This window comes from Lytechinus variegatus, chromosome 11 (genome assembly GCF_018143015.1).
Source record: "Lytechinus variegatus isolate NC3 chromosome 11, Lvar_3.0, whole genome shotgun sequence".
NCBI lineage: Eukaryota > Metazoa > Echinodermata > Echinoidea > Temnopleuroida > Toxopneustidae > Lytechinus > Lytechinus variegatus.
Window position 1 is genome coordinate 29,771,497 of NC_054750.1, and position 7,460 is coordinate 29,778,956.

A 7,460-nucleotide genomic window follows, 5' to 3' on the forward strand; every position below is an offset into this window, starting at 1 on the left:
AACAGTTAAATGCACATGGTAATGAATATTCATTATATGGGCTGATGTTACATTCCCACCTTCCCTTTTCTTATTTTATTACATGAAATCATAAATGTTAAATTTTTTCATACATTTGATGTGTCTCCATTGTGATGAAATAAGATAATGACAATAAGTAACTAATGTACTTGATCAGTTTCCTATCATATTATCTTAGTTCTTGGCAGAAAAAAAAGAATAATCTAATTTATTATAATAAAATACAAAGGAACAAGTGGGGACATGACATCATCAGCCCACCAAATTAATATTCATGAAGACATGCCTAGAACTGTTTCACCGGAATAATGGAAATCTTTAGAATTCAATAACTTCGTTATCTTTTATCCAATTGTGATCAAAATTTCAGCATTTTGCTTCGTAAATTTTACTCTATTTATTGAGATAAAAACATCTCAAGCCTGGACAATCCCTTTAGCTACATGTATGAGCCCCGTCTGTGATTTTCTTCGTCAGTACTTGTGCACCCTTCGTGAGAAGTGTTATGACAGAGAATTATCTCTACTTCAAACTCACAAAAAATACACTAAAGCAATCATTTAGTTAAATAAGAATGAAATCGTCCTACTTTGAACCTTTAATCAAAAGTAAGCAAAGTTAAAAACAAGTTTCTTCCAATTTGCAACAACATTGAACATGCTTTAATTATAATTTCAGAAGGTTCGATAAAATTATAAATATTGTTTCACAAATTGTTTGACCGTCACTCAATCCCAATGCATTCCATTTGTATTTCGGCTAGTGTTAGTGGATTATGACTATGACTATGAGCTCACTATTTCAACCTAAGGCACTTTAGTTCTAGATCTAGATTAGATTTGTTACTTTAACTTTACCAAAAATAAATGTTGGGGCCCATGCAGTAGCACTAGCAGTGAGACTGAATTCAGTTTTATTCAGGGCTCTTCATGGTGTACTCACAGTCCAGTTCGCGATTTAATTGCGTAAAGTTAATCCGCTATGTTGACAGCGTTCACTGTGCAGTCCACATATAAATGTGTACGTAGATTATTCTTACATCTCCGAAGTGTACTACGGTATGTGTGTAGTCCAAACAGTTTAAACAGTAGTCCCACCTCAGAAAACTGTTGATTTAAATCAATAGAGAAAAATCAGACAAGCACAATGCTGAAAATTTCATCAAAATCGGATGTAAAATAAAAAAAGTTATGACATTTCAAAGTTTCACTTATTTTCAACAAAATAGTTATATGAACGAGCCAGTTACATCCAAATGAGAGAGTCGATGACGTCACCTACTCACTATTTCTTTTGCTTTTTATTGTTTGAATTATACAATATTTCAATTTTTACGAATTTGATGATTGGGACCTCATTGCCTGAAGTACGAAATGTTAAAATAATGGAATTCCACGTGTTCAGGGAGGAATGAAACTTCATTTCACATGACAATGGCGAGAAAATAAAAATATTTCATATTTCAAATAATAAAATACAAAAGAAATAGTGAGTGAGTGATGTCATCAACTCTCTCATTTGGATGTAACTGGCTCGTTCATATAACTATTATGTTGAAAATAAGCGAAACTTTAAAATGCCATAACTTTCTTATTTTACATCCGATTTTGATGAAATTTTCAGTGTTATGCTTGTTGAATATTTCTCTTTTTATTCAAATCAAGTTTTTGTTGGGGTGGACTTGTCCTTTTAATGTTGTGCAAAGACATTTTCAAACTCGGTTCCAAATCTCTATATTCAACGCGTCGAAACACTCAGGCGAAAGTCCACATCTTGGTTGAAAGAATAATCAGTTCAGCTAATAGTCAAGATAACTTTCATCTCGGGACAAAATCATACAGGGTTGAAAAGAACGACGAAGTTTAGCCCAATAAAATAAAATACGTCACTTTCCGCTTTTTACACAGTCCATTAATACCAATCCTTTTCTCGAAACCATGGAAACAGTCCGTAAGCCTTGTTCCGAAGAGCAAAATCTTAATTCTAACTACATGATAATAAGATGTTGAAATAAACTATAACCTTAATACGATACTATCAAGTTTATTCGTAACAGAAGGCATTTGGGAATAGCTTTAGCCGTGGGCCTGACACATTTTCTAGAGACTTATCGAGAGACGATGTCATCAAAATTTGAAGTAGAATGTGATTCAGTATAGGCCTATAGCATTTTGCCTTTGTATAAAGTGTCGTAGCTTTTATGGATCTTTATTACTCATGGCTCTAATTTGTTGGTAGCTTTGTTCGTTTAAAGACGCCATAGGGGAAAACGGCCATTGGATCGTTTTTATACACTCTACCAAACCGGCAGTTATAGCAAGCCTCCAAAACAGCCTATTTATCGTCATTCCCATAGCCCTCTTACGTCAGGTGTACAAGTACCAACGAAATAAGAGGGAAACAAAAATCAGTCAATGGGTTCTCCTAGTTAAAAATAACGATATCTAAAGAAACAGAGCAGATTCTTTGGGCACAACGCGAAAATTTCATCAAAATCTGATAAAGAATATTTTGTAAAAATAGTGTTTCTAAAAAAAGGTAACCGAAAATCAAAGGTAAGCTATTATCAGGAATCCATGATTTATTTTTGTGATGTCTATTCCACGTAATTGCGTAACTCATCCACTTTAATTTGACACTTTCCGTACGTCACAATGGTAACGGGTTACAGAGTAATATGGTCCATCGAAAGCGAAAGGTACAAAATCCACTTTTTCCAAGTTTTGGGTTTTAATGTACATGCACGAAACTCACCTTTCTATTTAATCATAGATTTTCCCTGCAAACGTCAGACCCCCGAGGATAATTACCCCCGGAAAATTACCCCCGAGGACATTTACCCCCTGGACATTTACCCCGGACAATGACCCCCGGAGAATTATCCCTGAGGACATTTACCCCCGAAGACAATTACCCTCGTGAACAATTACCCCCCGACAGAGGAAGAGCGCAAAGTCATATACGACGGCGACCGTGCGTTTAATTTTATTATCTGATTAGATTAGGAAGCATGTATTATGTTGTTCATTGTTCAAGCTTCACAGATGCAGATGACGCAGTTTAATCTGTGTAGCTTGTTGTTGTTGTATGTTTTATGTTTGTATTTTTTGTAAAATTTCTTTGTTAACCCATTCATGACAGTAGTTGTTCAGAGGAATTAAGATATACTGTTCTTAAAGGACAAGTCCACCCCAACAAAAAATTGATTTGAAAAACAGGAAAAAACCCCAACAAGCAAAACACTGAAAATTTCATCAAAATTGGATGTAAAATAAGAAAGTTATGGCATTTTAAAGTTTCGCTTTTTTCACAAAACAGTTATATGCACATTCTGGTCGGTATGCGAATTGGCAGACTGATGACGTCACCCTCTCACTATTTCTTTTGTATTTTATTATATATGGAATATGAAATATTCTAATTTCTCCTCCTTGTAAAGTGAAACAAACTTTTATTTCTCCCTGAACATGTGGAATTACCAATATTTAACAGTTAATGGTTAAGTTAAGTTGGTCCCTATTGTCAAATGAGTAAAAATTGAAATATTGTATTATTCAAACAATAAAAAACAAAAGAAATACTGAGTGATGGACATCATCGACTCTTTCATTTGTATATCGCTGACTTGTGCATTTATTTGTTTTGTGGAATATAAGCGAAACTTTAAAATGTCATACCTGTCTTATTTTACATCCGATTTCGATGAAATTTGCAGTTATGTTTGTTTGATTTTTCTCTATCGATTCAAATCAACAATTTTCTGGGGTGGACTTGACCTTTAGTATTCAATTCAATTCAAATAAAACATTTCTTTTCTTTCATTTCTTTACATTTTTCGTAAACATAACTTCATACATAAATCAATTTGTTATAAAAGAATATATATGTACATATTGGGTTTAAGGAGGAAAGCGTATATCCTCAAAGCTAAGGCTTGTGGCGGGATAAGCCTTAGACAAAGACAAGACCTGTATTTTTTTAAGTGTTTGATACGTTAAAGTGAACTAATTGTATGTTTAACACTATCATAATTGCAAATGTGTATATGGAAAACACTGTATTTGATGATGTCATATCGTTTACAATTTAGTGACTTGGGTACTTGATTACCTTCTTCAAAGGGATCGTCCGGGCTTAAAATATTTATATCTAAATAAATAGAGTAAAATTCCCAAAGCAAAATGCTGAAAATTTCATCAAAATCAGAAAACAAATAACGAGGTTATTGAATTTTAAAATTAATCAATATTTTGTGAAAACGGTCATATGCACATCGTCATGAATATTCATTAGGTGGGCTGATAATGTCATATCCACACTTTCCCTTTTCTTATGTTATTACATGAAATCATAATTGTTTAATTTTTGCATATATGTGTAAATTGTGTGACTCCATTATGTGAAATAAGTTACGGCAATAAATAACTAATGCATTTAATCAGTTGTCAATCCAGTTGGTTCCGTTCCTGGGAGGAATGTTTTGAATAAACATATTTTCAAATAATAAAATACAAAACAAGTGGGGGTATGACATTATCAGCCCACCTAATGAATATTCATAAAGATATGCCTTGAGCTGTTTCACCGGAACAATGCTAATCTTTAGAATTCAATAACTTCATTATTTGTTATCCGATTTTGATCAAATCGTCATTTTGCTTCGTAAATTGTACTCTATTTATTGAAATATAATTATCTCCAGCCTGGATCACCCCTTTAACGCTTCATTGCTTTCACACTAAATGGTAAAATTACATGGTGTTCTTGTGTGTATTATCTTTGCTTTAAGTTTCCTGTGTGTATTATCTTTGATTTAAGTTACTGTATTAAGTTACACAGGTACATCTTAATCTGGACTGTGGACCAATTGTTTCATAATTCTTAGCTTCTTGTAAGTTAAATTGATTTGAAATAGCAGTTTTATACTTGTCAGTGTTAGTGTTGATGGTTGCGTTATCGTCTTTCAATATTTCTACCTTTGAATGTGTCTTTTTAATGTTTTATCTATTTGCCTGATTTTTCCTGAAATTAGCCCAAAATAAATAAAAATCAAATAAGTAGGAATGAGGGATATTCAGCATTTGTGAATATTATGTGCAGTCGTGTCCTTTCATGAATGTTCAATTATTCTATGAAAACCTGAACATAAAAAGGTAGTGTGAGGGCCAGTTTACATATTTTCTGATGCATCTAATGCGCAGCCAAACGGGAGGTGTGGGCGCGAGCCCCCCCCCCCTCCCCCAAAAATGTTCATGACGCTGAAGGTGCCGGTAAACAAAGAAAAACGGAGAAGGGGGGGGGGGAGAGAGAGAGGGGGAAAGAGAAGAGAGCGAGAAAAAGGGAAAAGAGCAATGTAAAAAAATAAAGTTATGAAGATAAGATAAAATAGAAAATAATTCCAAAAACCTGTGCCACCGTCCAACACTTACAATGGGTCCCTTTTGATTCTAACATCGATGCCGGAGCGGAGGGGAGGGGGGGGGGGTAAGAGTCCTAGGGGTTGTCCTAGAACCCAATATGCGAATTATACGAAAACCTACATGTACACAGCAAAAAGTGTGCTGTTAACCGGTACATAGAGGACCACACCAGTTATTTTACACCGGTGTTAAATTGGTGGTATAGTTTTACACCTATAGGTGTTATTACAACACCTATGGTTGTCACATTTACACCTTTGGTGTTATGTTCAATCTCTAGGGTGTTATTTTAACACCTCAGGGTGTGGTCCTCTATCAACACCAATTGATGTCAGTTTTAACACCACAGTTTTTACAGTGTACGGGTCTTCCTGCAGATCGAATAAGGGTATAGAGGGGGTTATGAGAAGGGCTATTTGCCAATTCGTCTACTGCCATTCCGCCCACTCATTACATGATCTATACCTTCATTTTGTCTAATGACATTTAGTCCATCAACATTTCGTCTACCACCCATTTCGTCAAATAGCCATTTCCTCTAGACATCAGTTCGTCTAAAACCATTTCGTCTACAACCATTTTATCTAACACCTATTTAGTCTAATTCCATTTAAGCTATTGTCAACTCTTACATTAATTAACTTGTCCAATGTTCATTTAGTCCAATAGCCATGTCGGCTAATATCAGTAGGTCCAATGTCCAAATCGTCTACTTATCAATCGTCTACTTATGATGCGGTACAGCGTTACACCCCCGCATTTTAGCCCTCTATCACATCACGTACACAAGGGGGGGGGGGGACTGGAGTGCAATAGTTTCCTTTGATTCGGAATTTATCCTCCTTTCTTTCTCTATTTTTTTTAACAAGTGCACACCTAAAAAAAGGATAATCATTATTCATCATTGTCGTATAACAATGATAATAATAACCAATAATAGTAATGAATAATGATAACACTAATAATAATAAATAAGAATTGTATTGTAATAATAATAACAATAACAGCTATTGGCGGCACAACAAATGAAAAGTGAGAAAGGAGGGGGAGAAAAGGGGATAGGTAAAAGAAGTGGAGGAAGACAAATGAATAAAACGCGAGGGGGGAGGGGGGAGACCTGGAAAATTTAAATTCGTACACATCACATTTTTTTGCTACATCGTGCTTCGCGCTGGCATTGCCTGTTCAATGAAATACATCATCTTGGGTAAGAGCATTATCCCAATGGAGCTTAAAATAGAGTACAATAAAAGATTAACCAAACAATAGGTTTAAATTTGTAACAAATCACAAGACCAACAGGAATCGAGTAAGCAATACACATGCACCAGACACGCTTGGCTGCTAGTAGTAGACTGTTCATGTTAGGCGAATGAATATTGGACGATATGATGATTGGCCGAGATGGCAACTGGACCTATTGGTGATTAGACCATATAGCAATTAGACCAATTGATTATTAGACGAAATGGGTTTAGACTATATGTCATTGGACAAACTACAATTAGATCAAATGGAACATAGACGAAATGAAAACAGACTATGTGTATTAGACCATTTTCCTTTAGACCGGTAGGCTATTGGAGTAAATGATAATAGACGTAATGAAATTGGACAAAGAGGAAGTCATTGGACCGATTAGCAAAAAAAAAGCAATTTGACCAAATGGCTATTAGACCAAATGATATTAGATGAAATGGCGATTGGACAAAATTGTAATTGGACGAAATTAGTTAGTTGGGCGATGTGGATAGTGGACCAACTGATGGTAGACGAACTTGCCATCAGACCATGTGGTGAGTGAACAAAGTGGCAGTAAACCGTGGAAAGGGCATATTGCCGGGCCCTTTGCCGAGTGTGTATATTGTATTCATATTAATTTTCCATTATGATGGTCAAGCTCTGAAAGAATTTCCTTGACCCCACAATTATTTGTTTTTCTCTCGGTTTGCCATGGTATTGACTATCTAATTGTAACTAATGTGTAGTCTGTAAAAATACCCTTCATTGACTCCTTGT